This window comes from Poeciliopsis prolifica, unplaced genomic scaffold (assembly GCF_027474105.1).
Source record: "Poeciliopsis prolifica strain line A6 unplaced genomic scaffold, Auburn_PproV2 SCAFFOLD014, whole genome shotgun sequence".
In the NCBI taxonomy this organism is placed as follows: domain Eukaryota; kingdom Metazoa; phylum Chordata; class Actinopteri; order Cyprinodontiformes; family Poeciliidae; genus Poeciliopsis; species Poeciliopsis prolifica.
The window spans coordinates 3,535,962-3,557,046 of NW_026562389.1; the positions used below are offsets into that span (position 1 = coordinate 3,535,962).

The following is a 21,085-nucleotide window of genomic DNA, read 5'->3' on the forward strand; positions in this document are numbered from 1 at the left end:
CATTTGCATTCAGCCTTGGATTCAAGACTTTGCAGAAATAATTTCTGCTGTGAGTATTTTGTCTTTACCAGGTTTTCACCTCAAGAGTCTGAAATCTTAGCATTTTCTTCTCTGTAAAACAGCTTCAGCTGAGAACGATTGAGTGTCTGAACAAGCAATTTTCTATGCTTACCAAAATTGGCACTTTGACTTGGTTATTCTACAGGTCAATATGCTTTGATCTAAATTGTGAACTATAACCATTGTTGCTCTGGTTATAGATTTATAGGGTTGCTGTGCTGTTAAAAGATCAATTTTAATATAAATCTCAAGTCTTTTAGAGACTATAACAAGATTTCTTCTTGTATTATATACAATACATTTAGCTCCATCCATTTTTTCTCTTAACTTAACCAGCTTCCCTGATGGCAGCATCCCCATAGCAGGATGCTGATCTCTCCTGCTTCTAATGCTTTTCAGTTAAATACATTACTTGAACATACTACATTTAAAGCACTTTAAAATAAATCAAGTTTCACAACATACATAATCAAATGAATAAAAAAGAAAAGAAAAATAAACATGTTAAAAACTCAAGTCAACCTCTTAAAACAGGAGTGTCAAACTCCTGTTTTAAGTTTTAAGGATACTGCAAGAGTATATTTATACTCTTGCAGTTTTTAGATATGCCACAGATACAAAACACTGGGGTGAAATGGCTTAATCACATCCTTCTTGTGTAGGTAAGTTCTCCGGAGCCTTGCTAATGACCTAATTATTCTATTCAGACCGTGGTGCAGCAGAGGCACATCTAAAAGTTGCAGGGCAATTGCCCTCCAGGACTGGAGTTTGACACCTGCGTCTTAAAATGTGCTTAGGGCTTTCTAACTTCCAAATACCCGCCTCTGTTAATGGATTATGAATAACCAAGGCTAAAAATGTGAAAATGGTATAGGAATGCTCTTTGACAGGTTCAACCTAAAATCTAGTGTTTTATAGATAATAGCTTGTCAAGAGGTTTGCATACTTACACAAGGCAGGGAGGCAGTTGTTTGATTAAATTACTAAAGGAAATATAGGTCAACTTATTAACTGATGATGAAATATCAACAGATTGGACTTCAATTATAAATATTCAGTCTACAGAGTCTACATTCTGCAGAGATGAAGCCCAGTGCAACAAGAGTATACTGTGTCGAGAAAAGTAAATAAAATAAACTACCAAGCAGGTATAAAAGAGTCAATAAGCTGACTATGCCACGTCATGATACAGCCCGTTTACCACTTTTGAGTTAGAAAAACCTTTGCAAGCTTTCTAGAAACACTGACAAATGTCAGAATACAGAGTTCAGAAATAATGTTAATTTGTTAGCACGACTTTAGGTCACTTATAACAGAAGTGCCACTTTAACTATACAAAAAGTATTTATTTATTTATACTTATGCAATGAACAAGGAAATATTTGATAAAATGCAGCAGCAATAATGAAACGAGTTGACTAAAGGCTTCCTGTGTTGTGCTATGTCACGTGATAACGTTTCACAAGCTAAGTCATTAAACAGAACAATTAACGCCATACACAGTGTCACCAGTCTTCATTTAAAAATGAACAAAAATGTATGCAAAAATATCTCCCCGCTTTAAAGCAAACATGCAACCATGTTTTCATTTTCACTCAGTTAAAACATGACGCTAACTTAGCTGTCAAGTTTAGCTCATTACCCACTGTTTTAAAGACGCAATGAGATCCAGACATAATGAAAAAAATCGCTACGAACCTTTTGTTCTTACTCTCTGTCATAACGCCATACGTGTAGAGTCAGCATTTCTTTCTGTCAGCGGCTGTTTTGGTGAATGTAGCAACCCGACGTTACGGGTCTCCTCACTTAGCTGCGCTAGCTGCGACTAGCTCGTAAAGGTTTCTCTCTCAGCGTGCTAAGGAAGCTCCAGACAACTTATGACACACATTAATTGGTAGACACTATCTGCCCGACAAGACAAGCAGCTGCTTACTTCTCAAACAGCGACAAACGGGGTCACCCTTACTCCAAGGTTAACAGCTAAAACGCTCATACAGAGAGGAAGCTTTCCCTTAGGTTGAAGACGTGTCATGATAACGGCTGAGTCGCCGCAATGCATCATGGGCCTTGTAGTTGCGTTATTGCTTACATACATACATACATACATACATACATACATACATACATACATACATACATACATACATACATACATACATACATACATACATACATACATACATACATACATACATAATGAAGACGATTCACGCTGACACGCTGAATTTCCAGCTAAACTGCATTGAATTTTATTTGAAATTTTATGTGATCTGGAATAAAAGAGAATATTCAGATTTTTTCCCCCTCATTTGCATTAAATTCTGACTTTAATATAGGCTATAGCTTGACTATTGATTTTTAATTTTATTGCTGGAAGCTGAGAACAAACTTTTTAATCTTTATCCTTAGCCCAAAGCACTACCATTAATGTTTTATTTTCATTTAATTGAAGAAAATTAATGCAATGACATAAATAGGATGTGCAAAAGCTCTACTCTGTTTCCAGAGTGTCAAGGCTGTAAGTGATGGAATTTAAGTGATGCATGAAATCATCCAGGTCCTCGTTTGTTACAATGACAAAGCTGTGTCATGGTTTCTGTCTGTGGACACAGAGGCAACACATCTCATGCATCTGGCACTGAAACAGTGACTGAGTGTCTCATTTTCTGGATTTTGTCAGTCAAGAGAGAAACATAATTGTACAAAAATACAGGCTCCACAGATTCAGGGGCAATTGTTTGCTTCTCAACAATAGAACACAAAGTCTGTGCATTATTGTTGTTTTTATCAAAAACATCAGCTGTGAATATGTTCACAGTCAAGGTATAGTAGAAGGTCAACAACTATCCCTTATTTTGCTGGTTCATTGCAGTGGTTTATATTAATCCATAAATGCGAGTTTAAGTGTGTAGTTTGGACCTTCATTTGGTCTGAGATGAGATTAAGATTTAATTGGCTTTTAATTATCTTGCAGGCATCACAAACTACCACGAGGTGTCACTGTTGCTGCACATTAAATTTTAGATTACATTTACCAGATAAAATTATTCAAACAGAACAAAAGTCATCATATAATAAATTGTGCATACATTTCTACTTAACGATAACAATCTTGAATTGTCAGAAACAACTTGGTCAAACTTGTCCATTTACAGGAAGATTTCTCTAAAACGCTCTTTTGCAGACATACTGCTACTTTCCAATTTATTGTGGAAGCCTTGTTACATGTGCAATAAACTGAGGAGTTGCAGGCATCAAGCTGAATTAAATCATGTACAGATAAATGGAACAGACACTCTTCATGACTAATTAAAATCGCTGACATGTTGGTGACATGGTGGAAGGCTGGTGACATGCAGTGATGATGAAAATGTTGACTTCCCAGGAAGAAAGTAGGTCACACAACATCGCTAAACATGTTCCTTCCCTGCCTAACTGTGCTAAATGTCAAGCTGCCTCATGATTTTGATCATGTTTAGTGTAACACTGCCAATTATTTATAGGATAGGGGTGCTAGCCGTGTAAAAACATACCTGATTTGCACTTCCCTAAAAGTCTTCCACACATGCATACACATGCACGCACACACACCATCCATTTGGATGTAGTAATGTCGCACTATCGATTTTCACCTACTCAGCACTCTTTCAGTGGGTTTGACTTTAAATGGCATTCAAAGAGAAAACAGGCGAGGCATCTGTCATAGGAACAGCATTGACAGATGTCACTTTTTATGCACTGCTGTGTTTTTGTAACTGGGAGTCTTTTGACAGCATCCATTCTTTAAGGACTGACACACAAGCAAAGAGAAATCATTCAATTTAGATAAATTTTTATGCATATGTTAAATTACCTTCAGTACATTTAAAGGAAAGAAAAATCATCTAACTTATTTTTATTAAAGTTAATTACATGCAATGATGGCTAAGGGAAGTCTAGCCTTTGGACAAGTGGAGACTGAAAAGTTTTCAGTTTTTCTTTACAAGGCAGCTCAAGTTCAGTCAAACTGAATGGGAATCATCTGTGAACATTCATTTTCAGCTTAGGTCCTTTGATTGTATGCATTCCTCTACCATTCCATTATAACTCTGTCTGTATGTTTACTAGTGTTGTCCTGCTGAAAGGTGAATCTTATCCTAAGTCTCAAGTCTTTTACAACTTAAAATGACTTTTCGTCCTTTATTGTCATATCTAGCCCATTCCATATTCTGATAAAGTTTGGGTATACCCACTTCCATGTTTGTCAATGGGAACGGTGTGTTTAGATAGATCTGTATGTTTTGCAAGTGTTAAAAAGTTAAACCTTCTTTTACATATTTTCCTGTCACTTGTCTGGGGTGTTCCTCTTTTTCACAAGAATGTACTTTGGTACAAAGAAATGTTTATAATCAACTCAATAACTTCAAGGTGCAATTATTGCAAAAAGTCCAAAAAAAAAGTCGGTGATGATTCTCAGACATCCTGGACATGGCATCAGCTTATGTTTGGGGGGTTTTGTCACCCAAACATAAGCTCAGCAATGCGGTATGTGGATACTAGTGCAGTGAGACTAGTAGACCTCTACAATGGATAAGCAAAATAGTAGCTATGCAAAAGAATGACCCTTTACAACAAAAGACAGCTCATCTACATCTCAAGGACAAGAAACGCTTTGTCGAAGACAGCAACAATTTTGGACAGGGAAGACAGGGGAAATGATGGATGTGGTCTTAATGGCCCCATTAGTGACCTTCACAACCCTTTTAGTGTGATTGTTGTGGCTACAATTTATAAGCATGATTCTTCTAACCCATGTGATAAAACAAGTGAAGAAGTCATTTAAATTTATTTGAACACCTCATTATGCCTTAATCAACATGCAGCTTATATTTCAGTTTACTTTGATAGACATAGCTCTCTGCATTGCCCAAGTTGTCCCAAATATGTTGTGGACTATTTTGTTGCCATTTTATTTTAGAGAAAATATTTTGTACCTGTGCTTGTTTTGTTTTTCTCTGACAGCAGTGACCTTTAATATTTAGCACTGAGACCCGGAGAGTCTTACATTTTTAGTATTTCCTGGTGTCTTAGCAATTACTCTGTGTGTTTGACCTGAGGATGAATTTTCTGGTATGCCAACCAATGAGAAGATTGGCAACAGGCTTAACAGCTATTTTTCTCCAAAGTGAACAAACACTTTTTTGTATAAATGTGTTAAATAAGTTGTTTGTAAATGACCTTATAACCCCTCCCAATTTGATGGGTAATAAAAATGACTTCCCTTTGGCTTTACTGATGTTTTTTTTTTCTTTTAAAATTATTGCCAGGCTCATCTACAGATTTTTTACAATCTGTAAAAAAAAAATCTTATTTATATGGTTTGCTCAATAAATAATGAGTTACGCAGGTGCAATTTACTAGTACTGGCTGCAGAGTTTTTTTTGTTTTGCAGTGGGTTTTTTTTTTTAACAGCTGCCTGATCCTGAACATGGTGAGTTTAAATCTAGTTGGTTGAAATGTGCGTAAAATAAACACAAGAGGGCACTATTGAAACATATGAAACATGCATTTCTGGTTCTTGTCTGGTTTTTCTCCCCAAACTGTTGAAGCTCTAATATTTAACCTCACAATCTAAATTCACTCTTGGCTGCTGCATAATCCTATTGTGGCATGAGAAATGGGCTCCACATTTTTAATGCGAAAACACAGTCCAGTGAAAACAGCTCTCACTACTGGACCCTTTCATGCCCAACACTGAAATTACACCAGCATAAATCTCTATTATCAAGTTTTTTTTCAGGGTCTCAGTCCAGTTGAGCTTCCAGCTGCTCTGGAAGGCTGAATCAATCCTCTCTCATGCATAATCCATGAGTTTTTATTTTTCCCCAGAAATGAGTGTTGCCTCTTTGAAGTACTTTGTGGTATTATTACACAGTGGTTAGGCGAGTTATAATGCTGATGTCCCGTATAAGCTGTAATTACTGGATATGGAGGTAGGAGGGCAATTCCAAAAAGGGCTCTCTGGCTTCTGCTTTGATGTTTTGTGGGTGATGGATAGGAGTTGTTGGAGGAAGGGGTGTTTGTGAAGCTTGCCGCAAGTTGCTGAACTTTTTCTGGCAGGACGTAGACAAGGGTAATCGACTATTGTTGTAATAACAAATAAAAACCCTTTTGAAGTTCTATAGCATTTGGAAAAAGTCATTAAAAAGTGGTATTTATTAGGATCTCAAGGCAATTATACACAGGCTTTAAACCTACTTTAAACGATAAGCTCTTATTTGGATGTTTGATTGAAAGTGAGCACCGAAAGACATCCCAGGCTCTCTTTGCACTCAGCAAAGCAAACATTTCTGCACATCACGCTAATATTGTTTTTCCTCTTGCCATCCCTGGCAGACTGTCTGTGTCCTGCTCATGTCCTCCGTTCTACAGTTTCAACACTGTCATTGAGGCCTGCGTAATGCAGTGACCTGAGCGAAAGCGTCCTTGGCTGTGAATATTGAGTCAAGTGGAGGTGTGTTTGTGTGAGTGAGTTTTTTTTCCTGGCTGTCAGCATGTGCGAATGGCTGCGTACATCATAGTGTGGTCCTCCATCTGGATGCGTGTGTGTGTGTGTGTGTGTGTGCGTCATCCCAAGAGGTGTTTGTGAGTGTGTGTTTGCAAGTGCAGTCATCCTGCAGAGGTGGCTGTGAAACGATGGGAACAGACATTAGCAGTCAGAGGAAGACTGGTTAGGAAGCAGGGCAGCAGGATATCCCATCACGTTGGGTTCTCCCGCTGCTCCTGCTTCCTTCAGCTATTCCCAGCAGCTGGATCCTGGAGGTCAGGAAGGGTTAGATGAGCCCCTCCCTCTTTCATTATCTTTCCATCACCTGCCATCATCTCCATGCTGACAGCAGAAGTTTCTCCTCTGTCTCTTCACTCTCTACTCTGTTCTTTATTACCCTCACCACCCCTTTCTCTTCTTTTCTGAAACTGGCCCTATGATTTTCACATCTTTTTTCCACTCCATCTGTCCCCCCAATTCTCCTCTTGTCACAGCCTTTTATTTGTGTCTCTTTGCTCTTTGATAGTCCGACAAGAGTCTCAATTTCCTTTCACATATACAGAGAACCATTAAGGCTCCCTCTGCCGTGAGTTTCTCTTGAGTCTGCAGCAGATCTACAGATTGCATTCGATGCAATGTAGGGTGTAATTTCACAAAAAGGCTACAGAGACTGAACCCATATTTCTCTCAGAGAAGAACTTAGTTTTAGTGAGTTTCAGAAAGGGTAGAAATACAGCCCATCACAGTGAAATGTGAGTCAAGAATACTGCCAAAAATTGGGGCAAGTGATAATGCAATATAGATGTGATGTTAAAGATTAATTTTTCACAATTCACAATCATGTAATGTCATAGCATGATGGTTTGGGTAGAAATGAATTAAAAAGATTTTAATTCAGGACCTGTGTCACTCAAGTTTAGAGTCAAACATTTTCTTCCATTTTTCTCAAAAACAGTGAACAAGCCCACTGTGAAAGCGACTCTTAAACACAGACACACAAAGTCAAAGGTATTTTCTGTAAGAAAAAAATCTGTAGATTGTCAAATAAAAACTCTTAGCTTACTAAGGAAATATGCATTGTTAAACAAAAACACACTTGGCCAGTTAAGAAACATATAAATATACAAATGCCTCACCGAGTAAGTTCCATGGAAAATATTACTACTTCTATTCCTGCCAATTTGATTTGTAGAAGTTTTTTTGATAAATAACTAATAAAGACTAATAAAGATACAAATCTAAACATATTTACACTTCAGGCAAAGCTTGCAAACAATTCATAAATAAAAAGTTGCAAAGCAAAATAAAAACCCCTTCCATGAAAGGTCTCAAGGTTCTTAAACCTTTATATTTTATAATTTTCTTTAAAGCAGTGCAACTGTTAACTGCCTCCACCTTAAGTAAGGTGCATTGGTTTACATCTATTTGGGATGTTCTTAATTTTTGCAGCTCAGCTCTGTTTTTATGCTTTGGCTTCATTCTTTATTTAACAGGAAGCATGGAGTGAATTTGCTGAATGAGAAGATGAGAATATTTTTTACATGATTAAGACAAAAATCTCTAAAACAATATCTGACAACAAATCATATTCAGTGTGAAAGGCTTGCCAATGAGAAATATTTGCAGCTGGATGTTTATTTCTTATCTCCTGTCTTGGTAAGCTGGACTCATGTGTGTTCAAATTCTGTTTTTCTATCTATACAAACAGCTTAGAGCTATTTTTGGCACTAAAAATCCTCTTTATGTCAGTGTAGCTTATGTGAGCTATAATTTACCTAGTTACTGGATCTGTAACTCCTCTTTGGTGAATACACATCTCTCCATCTGACCTTGAATCAGGAATCACCTCATTTTTAAAACCATAAGAACCCAACGTCAAAATATCTGTTAGCAGTAAAATGAGCAATCCAGTATTTAGTGGCTCTGCGGCAGAGTGAGGAGTTATGGCTGTAGCATTTACCTGTAATGGTCCCGGTTAGACCATTATCCTCCACGATATCTGGTTATTATCTCTGTCTGATTTATGCCGCTCTGCCGACCCTCACCCACGATGGCCTACATTTTCTTTCATCTCAGGCATCAGTCATTTAGCAGTTCAAAGCTAAAGCCTGTCTGTGGAGGAACTCAGAGGGTTTGATCACGGTGACATTAATTGTCAGGTGACGGTGTAAAAAATTAAATATTTTCCATCTCAACGTGCTGCAGCACATAAACTAGACACACCGAGTGTGTAAAGTGGCTGAAGGACACAAAGCAAACTGTTTTGCTTGTCAGTTAAAGGAGTCAACCAGCAGTTAGTGATATCTGCTGGAAATGCAGAACCTGTGGTTTTTCTAGGCAAAGTCCAGTTTCAATTCTTCTCCCGCCTACTGTTACATGGATCCATGCCACTTTAGCCTAACCAGACACAAACAGTCAAAATTCAATAGAAACAATCCGTCATGGCTGCACTGTAAATAAGAGGGATTCTAGTTGCATTAATACCAGATGAGTTTCTAATGATCTGCTGTTTAAACACAGAAATCGAACGGCTCTGAGATGCAAGCGGTGAGAAAAGGACAGAATAAAATCCACTGGACTGAAAAATAGATGAGTCCTAGGGGTGTGTTAGCTGAGGTTTGATGACTTATTCAGTAAGGGCTGTGTCAACACGTCATTAAATCAGTTGTTACTGCAGGTGAAGTTCAAACTGGAGCCCAGGGAGGAAAACAAGACCCGGATCTGGATTTCCATCTGCAAAGCCCTGTAAAAGTGTTTGTAAAAGTGAATTTCATCCTATTTTTTCAGGTGATGCACACATACTTTAATGACTGGGGATCAACCTCCTCTCCTCTGATACTTCTAAATAAAATCCAGTGCTGCCATCAGATGCCATCAGAGAGATCCAAAGCTCAAATGGGAAAATTTAACTATAGAAAAACTATTAGTCATACATTTTACAGATCTGGTCTTTAGGGAAACATGGCAGGAAGAAATACTTTGTTAAAAGCAAATCATTAGAATCCCTGTTCTATCTATGTAGGGGATACAGGAAACATGCAGAAGCAGAATGTTTGGTAGAAAAATAATATTGTATATCACCCTGAACACCAGATTTCCATCTGTATAGATTCTGGTGGTAACATCATGGTGGAGAGATGCTTTTGAAGTTGAATGGAGTTAAATGAAGGTCAATCCTGGAAAAAAACATGTTGGAGAATGCAAAAGACTTCCAGCACCCATACGACCGTTGATGTTTAGCCAGAGCTGCAATGCAAAGGGTTTGATCGTAGCATATTTGTGTTACAATGGCCCAGTCAAAGTCCAATCTTCTTGCAATACAGCTATAATTGCAGCAGAAGGTTGCTCTACATTTGCCTACGAGGGGCTGCATTAATTTCAAAACCATTCACCCTTTCTTTCCCCTTTATGGTAATGCGCTACTTTATCATGATTGACAACATAAAATTCATTGATTTTTATGGTTGAAACGAACTAAAATGTGGAAAAGTTCAAGGACTAAAAAGGGAAAAGTACTAAAATGAGCAGGGGAACAAAATGAGATGTATTCAAGAGCTTTTCTGTGCAAGCCGGCATCGTTTCCTCATAAAATCAATTTAGCTCAACACCTGATATGTGTCCATAGGTCCATCAAAGTACAATGTACTGCACACAAATAGCCTGCTTACTCATGGACACAGAGCAAGGAGACAAAGGTCAGTTATGCTTCAAGCAAAGGATGAATGAGATACAATCTTGATTGTTAAACAACAATGCCCAACACACAAGTCAGATCATAGTTTCTTCGTCCAATCAATAAGAGGGAAGTGAGAGTTACTTAATACTGTAATAAGCCTAATATATATATTTGACAGTCAAATGAGTGTTTTAAGCACCTTCAAAAGACAATCAAAATGTATCATTTCATTGTTCCTTCATTGTAAATGCCGTGGTTAGAAAAGTGTTGAAACATGCTGTTTTGTTGCAACCCTGGTTGATAAATTCTGACCTTTAACCCCAGGTTATGTACAAGTTTATGCTTGTTTTCAAGCTATCTTTTTGCCTATAAGGCATGTGAGAAATTTGTCTGCACTTCTTCCTGGATGAACATGCATAGGGACTGTTGAGGAATGGATTGATGACTGTGAACCACTTGTGCTATTATTTCCACTATTTAGATGAAACTTTTTGCATTAGAATAATGGCTTTTATCGCCTTCTCTGCTAAATTTCCTACAAGGAGTTCCACAAGGATCCATTCTTGGTCCACTTTTTATGATGAATGCCATACAAAGAGCATTTGTATGGCATTAGGAGAAATAATCAGTCCCATTGGAAACAGAACTCAAGAAGCCAGAAAAAAGGATTTGTTCATGCAGTTTTACTCTGCAGTTTTTCTTGTTTAGATCTGGGTTTGACTGTGAGAACTCTGCTTTCAGGAACAACATTAAAAAAGTTTGTCATCATGATTATCTTTAATCTGAAAAAAAAAAAAAATGACTTTGTTTCACCTCGAACGTTTTGATCAACATTGCAGCTTGAAGGTTTTCTGCCTTCAAGTTGCAACCTCCTTGATTGCACTATGCCCACCCAAAACCCAGATATAGTGGATTAAATAGCTAAAATACATTTAAGATATATGAAACATACATTTACAAATTGGAAAATTTCACACCAAAATGTTTAGTTATCTGTTAACTATTAAGTAAAGAGCGTTTACTTGCTTGTCTGATCAGCCCTTAGATTTTCACAGATGATTATCTTTTCGTCATCTACACAAAAATAATAAAAATCACCAAAGTATCAACAGTGTCGTAAAAATGTTTTCATCTTGTGTATTTCTTCTGTTTTTTTGATCTGTTATAATCATCAATTGAAAATATCTGTTCTTGAGCTCTTTGTGTTTAGAGTATTTATTGAGATTTTCTACGATTACTTCATGTTGTCAGAAAGATTCAGTGATTTCTTAATCGTACAGGTCAGGAAGTAACCAGGCCTGGAAGTGGATAATAAAATTAAACCAAATTTGTCAAAAAATGTGGCTGTTTGCAGATAATTTATAATTTAAGAGGAGAGAATTACTCTTTGACAAAGGACCAAGTTGGTTAATATTGTTTTTCCCCCATTAATAAAATTTAATTCTCTTTTATTTTGGGTTATCTTTGTCTGATATTACAATTAGTTTGATGATTTGGATCATCTAAGTGTAATAAAAATTTCAAACTAGAAAAAATCTGTAAGGTTTTCAGTACCAACGACCAGCCCATGGTGGTTCCCGACCTCTGCTTCATTTGCCGCTGACGTCAACAACCTCGCTTTTAAGCATCATCAGCAGCATAGCTTCCATTTGAGGAGCAGCAGGAGGGAGCAGGGAGGACACAGGGGCACTCAGTCCCACCACGCCCATCCACCAACACACACACACACACACAAGTAAAATCCCATCTGAGATTCTAAAGACTATGCTCTCTAAATGTCACTCCTAGTTACAGACCTATCATGCAGAAATGCTGACTTATTCATGGCTTTCATGCAACCCTGGATGCAGGAGGAAACTGAAGCTGGTTGGGGTGGAGCTGCACTGGCTGCAGTGTGTGTGTATATGTGTGTGTGCATGGTTTCTCATACAGTGCTTTATTACTGTTACTTTAGTCAGCTGTACCATTACAGGTCAGACGGACCAACACACACTGTAACACACATTCGCCGATTCTGTATATACAGTAAATGCTGACACAGATGCCTCCGGCTTACAGTCAGAGCCAATTTCTAATGATGCTTTTAATACTTTAGGCAACTACTCACAGCAGATTGATGACAAGACGAGAATTGTGTCTAGTAAGTAAATAAGAAAATATATATACTGGAAGCCAGATGTCTACTTACCCTGAATAAAAAGACATATACACATTTTTCTTCACTGTTTGATGTTAAATCAGACCAAACTTCTTTCGTTTTAGTTTAGCTAGAATTTTAAAAATGATTTAGATTTGCTAAATGCCATACAAGTGTTCTGGCATTTGGCAAATAGAAATAATTGTTTGTAATTCTAACTGATCTAAAATGAAGCTAGGTCCATTTCAAATGTACACAGTAACTTATAGCACATAAAAAGATTTGACTATCTTTAGTCAAATAAGGCAGAACTGTAAGTGAGCCAAGATGTCAAAGTGAGAGCAGCAGAAACTTTGTACCTGCAGCTTAAATGTTATTAATGATCTTCAAACATCCTAAAAAACATGCTAAAAGCTTTTGCGCTTCAAATATCCCCAACGACTTGTCACTTACGGCTGTTAACGTAAAGAGGTGAAAACAGGTTTGTGCTTCTGGTTTCAAAAGCTCTGCATGCTATATTTATTTAACTATTTTTATTTATTTATTTATTTTTAGTAAAGACTTATCTCTGAATATAAATTAGTTTCCCCAAACTTTTTAGTGACACCTTCACATAAAGTAAACCCAAGATAGAAACAGTTAGAAACATATTTCCTCCAGACCAATTAAAATAGTGTGAGAGTGTTATCTGCCAGGTAGATGGTGTCAAAATGGCTCTGCTCTTCCTGTGAATCTGACTGCATTTCCTGTAATCATGCAAAGAATGAACATGCGTGTTAATGCGCATACGCACACGTATGGGCAGGTGACAGCGACATTTTTTGAGACACCTAAGGAGAGTTCAGAAATCTGATGATTATTATTTTGGTGCTCAAGGGCAACAAAATCACAACTCATTACCAGAGCTGACTTTGTGGCGTTTTCACCTTCCTATTATCTCTCTTTTTGGGAAGAAATGACTGAAAAGTGGAATCCTGGAGACACCTGCGGCAGGAACTGCCCCAAATGTGACTCAGAGTCGTTTGACAAGTATTTACATGTCTGTCAGTGTGTCTCGAGGAGTACAGTGAGAGTTTTAAAGTGAAAAAAGAAAATAAATATGGCAACAACAGCAAAATGAGTTTCCTCTATCAGGCCTAAGTGCTAAATTACACCGCTTACACCTGTGAGAGGTGTAAGAGGTATAATAATTATATATTATATGTAAAAAATATAATATATTATATGTAAAGTATACATATAATATATAATAGAATCTGAACAAACATCTGGTACATTTAGTGGTGGTTCTGGCACAAGTAGTGCTCTGTGCAAGCCTCTTCTTCATCAGTGTATATCTATTATTTAAAGAATTTCTGATCATTGTTGGCTTATCCAGTCCAGGTTTGATTATTAGAAGTGTTTTAGATTTCAAACAAATGCCCTCTTAAGCCTTGGAAATTGGGATTTTGTCATGTGTGCAAGCCTGCTCTCAGCTCTGGTCACAAACACCTCAGCTGCTGCAGTCAGCATAATTACACCCATGATTTCTGTTCGCTAGATAACCAGCAATTCCTCATTAACCTAGTTTGATCTTCGACCATGTTTCTGTGCCTGCTTTGCCTTTCTCTGATTTCTACGAACACCTGGGGTCTCATTTATGAAATATTGGTTCTATTCTTATGTATGGAGGCACAAAACTAAAAATTACATACAAAAGAGAAAAAAAAGATATATAAAGCCATGTGCACACACGTCAGAAAGCCCCTCTATGAATCACAGATGCACCTCAATGTTTGCGTACGCAAATGGTCATGCATCATTGGTCAATGCATGACTATGAATGCTAAGGCAAAGGCATAAAGCATAAAACAATGTGCTGGTGGATGAAGTATAGTAAAAAAAATAATGAACTAGATAATAAATAATTTTTGCTAGTAACAGTAGGAGCATGACGAATAAAAGGAACAAACCACTATCACCATTTTAGAAGCATAAGTCAAGTTTTGGTTTAGATCATAACTTTTGGGTGGAAACTGAAATGTGCCATGTTCCTATAAGAGACCTTTGCTCTGTGGACCCGGGGTCTGTCATTGAGCATCACAAAGCTCTGGGATTAGTTATCTCTCCACTCTTTGGTGTTTTTCTACTAACTCTATGAATTTCCAAATAGTTTGTGTTGGATCTTCTGACTTCTGTGTTCTGAATCGGGCCTGTCCTAGACTCTCTTTCACCGTTACCTGTTGTTACATCTTTCTCCTCACCTAGCGCTTTCTGGTTCCTCTCAGGAGAAGGATGAGGAACAGAAGCCTGGTTACCCAAGTAGACAATGTCCTAAAGGCAAAGCTGCTAACAGAAGAGGAGTACCTCACTTAAAAGCGCCAAAGGAGGCAAGACGCAAGGCCATGCAGCCTGTTGAGCTAGAACCAGGGAGGTCAAGAGGAAGAGATTCTCACCAGAGTCCCAGTCTCTATGTTTTATTTAACAAATAAACTGCATTAAATTCTTCAAGAATGTTATTCTCCTGACAAAAAAATAGCTTATTTGTTGCAACGCAGAGGGTTCAGGGTTAAAAGTGAATAGATCTTTATGAGATTCAGACTCGTTCAGGACGTACTCCGGTTATTTAATCATACTTGGTAGGAGCTGATTTAAATCTGCAGTGGTGCGACTGGTGAGTGTCCTAGTCTTTGCTCCATTTCATCCTCCTCTCCTCTACGCACCGAGCCCAAATGCTTCTGGGAAAACTTTGGCAGGATAAGTGAAATAAGCTTTGACACAGAGCATATTTCCAGAGCCCAAACTAACTGGTGTGCATCTTGACATTATTGAGCTCAAATTACACCCTGCCTGCCTCCCACACTTTGCCACACTTCCACTTCAAAGTGTGTGTGTGAGAGAGCTAAATTGGAGGATTTAAAGGCACACTGTGTAAAACACAATCCATCTGCGTGTTTATTTGATTTTGTTTGATTCGTGCAGAATTTGCACAATTACTGATGTTTGCTTATGCATGGGCAATATTCCTCCACCAGTGTTGCCCACACTCATGCACATATTAAACAGAGCATTTAATGAGCTCAGACAAAACCACTGCAAGTCATGCTACTTGTGGTTGTTCGATCAGTCAGAAAAGAACTAAAGCTGGTTTTGAAAAATAAAAAAATGGATGATGAAAACAGATGCTTGATGTAAATGTTTCCTGCACCTTCCCTTTTCTTATAGCTGAACTGAACTGAGTTAAATAGTTCATTACGTAGAAGAGGGGAACATCATCCCTTCGTGACTGCACTTTATGCTTTTCTGAGCGTGAAAACCCTGGTTTTCCTCCAGCTACAGAAAACCTCCATCGGAAACACGAATCAGTTCAATTAAATTAAATAAAACACTCCTTCAATCACAAACAAAAATGTTTTTGTGACTCATACTAGTTCTTTCAGTAAGACTCGTAATAAAAGGAAAAAGAGGCATAATAAAACAGATGAATAGGTTTCTCCTTTTTTTTGTTACGCTTACTGGTAATGTTTAAAATCATCACACTTAGAAAAGTTGTGTAGGCTATTAATGTTTTTGTTTTCTCTTTTAAACTAAAAAGCCTCCAGAAATACCATGTACTGTGTTGCCGTGGTAATAATCTTTAAGGCTATTATACCGTGAGATTGTCATAGATGCAGATGTCTACTTCTTATAGTTTCTTCACATGACCTCGCTGTGAAAAACTCAGTAGGTCCTGATGCAGCTTTCAGTCTTTAAAAGGAAATATGCAGCTTTTATACTGAATCAACTGTATTTTTACATTTGTATATTTCTGCATATTCTTCAGGTTGTGGTCAACCTTGTATCCCCAGAACCAGAGCCAGCATTCAGTTTTTATACTCCACAAATCTGGAACAAACTTCCAGAAAACTGCAAAACAACCAAAACAGAGCGTTCTTTTAAATCAAGGCTAAAATCCAGATGGTCAGAGTCATTAATAGCTGGAACATTGATCAATATATTTGATGCATATCTGGTTGACAATGGCAGTTGACGAAATGTAATATTGTGTGGTTACTGTTTTATGTTTTTCTGGTTTTAAGCACTTTGAACTACCTTGTTGCTGAAATGTGCTATGCAAATAAACCTGACTTGACAGGATTGTTTTTACATCTGTGGTTTTTATGATTTTATATGTGAAGAAGTGTTAATGTATCCTGAGAGTCCAGGCCAGAAAGTTACTTGAGAAAATAAATGTTGGAGCACAGATTGGGTTTATGGTTTCCCTTAGAGTGAGCGCACTTCCGATTTTTATGCCATCTCACATGAGTGAATGGAAACATTATAATAATGTTTCCCCACATTGCGCTCTCTTACGATGGTTCACTGGGATGGAGGTAAATGAGGCATTGTGTCTTTGCAGGCAGTACTGTACTTTACTGTAACAGTAACAAGAAAACAATTTTGTTTGACAGCTCTCTTCTCAGGAAAACAATTAGGTCCAAATACACACACGCACCCACACACACACACACACGTATACACACGCATGCGCTCACCTATTTGTTGTTTCACAGGTGGCTTGTTGTTCTAACGATAAGCCATCACCCCCATTAGCTTCGTCCCCTTGGAGCTCATATTGTGTGGTCTAGACGTTCACACAGGTGTGTGTTTGCTATTATGCAGCCTGCTGTACGTCTGACAGCATCTGCAAGCAGTTTGTGTTTGTGCTTCGTGGCAGGCTTGCAATTTTCATTCGGGCAAATTGATGTTTACTTTGGCCTGGTTAAGCCAAGGACTGTTTGTAAGAGTAGCCAGTGTGGAGCATGCATCACTGGCATCTGATTGTAAACGGTGGCCAGATTTTGATATGAGTGCCATGACCCGGGGCTGTGCAGCAACTGTTGTAACAATATTGACCAACAACCTAATTTCAGTCTAATAACACCAAAAACATGATACATTGTAAGGTTAGGGTAACAACAAATTTTACCAGTCATTTATACCAGATTTTGCGTCTGTCAGAAATGAAGGGATTGTAGATGATGATGTTTTTGTGTTCAGTTATTCAGAGATTTTTACTATGTAGCATTCCCTTTAAATTTGGTTGCAAATCCCAATGTGAGAACTAGTTGTATTAATTAATCCATATTTATTCCACTCTCTGGAATATTTAAATCCATAATTTCACCCATTCATTCATCTAGAATGCAACACAAGACAGATAACCATGTACACACTCGGGGCAAATAATCTAACAGTTCTGCTTTGGGAAGCCAAAGTACTTGTAGAGAACCCAGTCATGCACAGGGAGAACATGCAAACTCCATCCTGAAATGTCAGAGACGTTCAAACACAGACATTCTTGCTTTATAATTTTATGTGCAGATAGAAATTATTTTCAGTATTTTCAAGTAATCGCCACAATGTCCATTTGGTTGCTAAATCCCTTTGTGGAATGTGAAAGAATTAAGGAAAAGAACAGAGACTGGATGTGTTACTCAGTTCTCAGCAAAATAATGTAATTTTTGGGTTAATATTCATTTTATTATAGTTATAAGTGGCAGGATTACTATGTTGTTGGTTGTGTATTTTTCCCCAGAGTATTTCAAATCCCATTTACTTCTCAGTAAATGGGATTTGGCGCCCTCTTCTGGCGTGGACAGCATATGCAGTATGAGAAAGTGAACCAGTCCTGAGGCGTTCCTAAAGCTATACACACCCATGAAAAGTTCATTCATTTTAGTAACTCATTTCACTAAATGAGACATATTGAATACATTAATTACAAACTGGCTCATAGGTCCAAGCCTTTATTTTTGTCAATTATATACATACTTATTTGCCCACAGCTAATAAAAACAAGACAAATCTTACAACTACAGACCAATAACAACAATAATAATAGTAATACAATTATCACAGAAATGAGGGCTTAATAAAGTATCTTTTTGGTACCTGCTTAAAGGTTATTTCCAAAAAAGGTACTTTTGATCTCACAAGCAAGCCTCATCCGAACTGATAATCTAATTTATTGAATATAAATATGTTCATATTCAATACACTGGAATAGGTGAAAGAAAAAAAATAATCTTTTATAGATCTGATGTAAGATGCTAATCTTAAACAATCTTGTTTCCATTAACTGTAAACGGAAAATCATCATAATTAACATAAAAAAGACAAAAAAACATCAATGTATGTGCAAATAATCTATGTAATGTGTTTCATTGAAATTAATTCACTTTTCAATCGTAGTAGTAACATTTTTAGACTGTGACTGTGAACTTCGCGGTCTTGAGAGTTTGTGTGATGACACGAACTTTAATGGTGACTCTTGATGTGTAACCGGGAAGCACGTGCGTGCGCTCATTAGCGCGTGCCAGCCCCAGACCAGGACGGTCCGTCAGGGAACAGGAGCTCTGGTCCAGATCGCATCCGTAGCAAAGTAGACTGCTGCAAGTAAGACCGAGGATCTAAACCTGCGATGAAACAAGAAGATTCTCAATTACCTGGTAATATTTCGCTGTTTTCTTTATCCATCAAGATTTTCCCCTCTCCCCGGTGCGCATTTTTTCCTGAAAGGCTGCTGCGTAAAAATAGAAGTACAGTTGTCCATAACTGGCCCCATTGACACAATAGCTCCCATTCCTCAGACGTAGCTCCTCCCTGTATATGTGTGTGTGTGTGTGTGTGTGTGTGTGTGTATGTGTGTGTGTGTGTGCGTGTGCAGCGGGTGGGTGACAGCTGGGCTCGCTGCGCTCCGCTCCAGTCTAAGCTTCTCCAAATAGGATGACCGTCGGCTTTTGTGGAAGAGGACTGCGTACGTCTCCGTAGCTCGTTCTGGGACACCCTGTCGGTTCGGTCCGTCCGGTCTCACCTGAGGAGAACCTAAGAACTAGAACATCGCTTATCTGTTTAGTGTGGATTTCTGATGGATATTCTGATTTGAAGAGGTGCGATTTGAGCGCGGCATGTAACAAAAAGAAGCGCAAGAGAAAAGTGACGCTCGTATTGTTATTCTGAAGCGAGCTCCCCCATCTGAACTGCTTGAAAGGACAGATCTAATGGATTATTAAAATAAAAACCAGAGCTGGCATACCCATTCATGAGCTGAAGGTAAGATTTTTCTTGATTTATGTCAAACTTTATGCGCTAAAAGCTGCCTCCTCCTGTCTGTTTCCACCAGTCTGTACAGCCGGGAGACAAGTGCACAAGCTCCACTGGACTTACTCTATTAACCCAATGCGTAAAAAACTTATTTCAAAACAACGCGAGCACAAATCTGTATTGTTTTTGAATTTATGTAAGGATTATTACAGTGTTTACATGATAATATAAAAGCAGACGTTTGTGCGTAACCCCTCATTGTGGTGTTTATTCATATGAAATAAAGGAGGTCTGTAGTTTCTGAGGTTCTGTTTAGGATCTCATAGAAGCAAAACAGAAGAAAAGCGATGTGTGAAGCATCAGCAGGTACATGAAGGGACAACTTTTATGATCTCACAAACACTTTTCCTATTTGTAAGAAATTAGTTTTTAATTTTAAATCAACTTTTTTTTCTGGAAACAACTTACAGCTTAAATTTTGCAAGTTTAATTGCCTATATGCTCAGTTTAAAAGCTGATTATTAGCACATTTATTTTCACATGACTGAAATTAGATTCAATTAAAATTGTTATCAGTGGGAATTCTAATGATGCAACTAATGTTGACATTTTTTTTCAATCACAGTGATATAGATAATGATTGATTTCCTATTCAGATCAGGATGTTGGCTTATAGTTTACATGCATACACACGCAGACAACACACACACACACACACACTGTTTTGGGTGTGTTCAAGGATTTCGAGCTACCAGGCGGTGGAGTGGTCACAATTACCCTTGTCCAAAAGGATCAATCATATGTTTGCAATTCTAACCCGGAGCCAAATGTGTTTGCCATTATACGAAGTGCTTCAGTAGCACATTAGAATAAAAACAGGACCAAAATAGTGTTATTGCATCAAACTGATTTTTATTTTAACAAGCATGCCAACACCCTGTTACTCCATTGTTGCCCTTTCTCCTCTCTTCTTCTCTCCTCTCCCGTCCTCCGCTTTCCTTGTCCAGTGTTAAAGATTCCCCCCTGAGACACTGGGAAGACCTGGGAGAGTTGGGGTAGAAAGCTTGAAAACTCCAAATGTAGGTTACAGATTGTGAAGTTCGCAAAAGATTGGGTGGGGGGATGGAGAATGAAACGAACACAGCCGAAAATGCCTCCCGTCAGCTGATTTTCAGCAGCAGCACATGGTGTTTTGGAAATGTAATTCTGGTATCAGCTCAGAAAAAAAATGATTTTCTTCCCAGAGAAACTGAAAGAAAAACATTTTAGTCATTTGAGTTTTTTCTCTCTGAACAGAAGAAGTATTTGGTTTGTCTTCTTGCAAAACGAGAGATAATGTGCATTTGCAGCCTGTGGGCCAACTCTGCACTTATAAACTGGATTTCAGTCCCTTTGCTGGATTGAATTGAACTCAATCTGGATATATTGAATGGTTTGGATATATTTTTTCCTGTATAACTGAATTACATCGGTGCCATAAGAATTGAACTGACTCTGACCTGGCTATAGCTATGTCTGCCTTAGCGAGGAAAAGTGCAAGTAGGTCAGACTATCTCATTTGTACCTGGGATTCTCGCTTCATAGTAGATTTTTCTTAACATGTTCAAAAATCTAAGGTAAA

At 38.0% G+C, this 21,085-nt stretch overlaps 2 protein-coding genes across 6 annotated transcripts in view; one reads left to right on the forward strand and one right to left on the reverse strand.

The window, feature by feature from the left end:
* Positions 1-2,082, reverse strand: part of LOC129365754 (dmX-like protein 1) — a 124,363-nt gene extending 122,281 nt beyond the window's left edge. For 2 of the 3 annotated variants that reach the window (XM_055039206.1, XM_055039204.1), the window contains exon 1: positions 1,759-2,082. The gene's annotated coding sequence lies outside the window, so the exon portion shown is untranslated. The remainder of the gene's footprint in view (positions 1-1,758) is intronic. The other variant, XM_055039205.1, reaches the window with a different exon arrangement.
* A 17,022-nt stretch (positions 2,083-19,104) lies between these two features.
* The window catches only part of sema6a (sema domain, transmembrane domain (TM), and cytoplasmic domain, (semaphorin) 6A), a 136,171-nt gene continuing 134,190 nt past the window's right edge, over positions 19,105-21,085 (forward strand). For all 3 annotated transcript variants that reach the window (XM_055039200.1, XM_055039201.1, XM_055039202.1), the window contains exon 1: positions 19,105-19,473. The gene's annotated coding sequence lies outside the window, so the exon portion shown is untranslated. The remainder of the gene's footprint in view (positions 19,474-21,085) is intronic.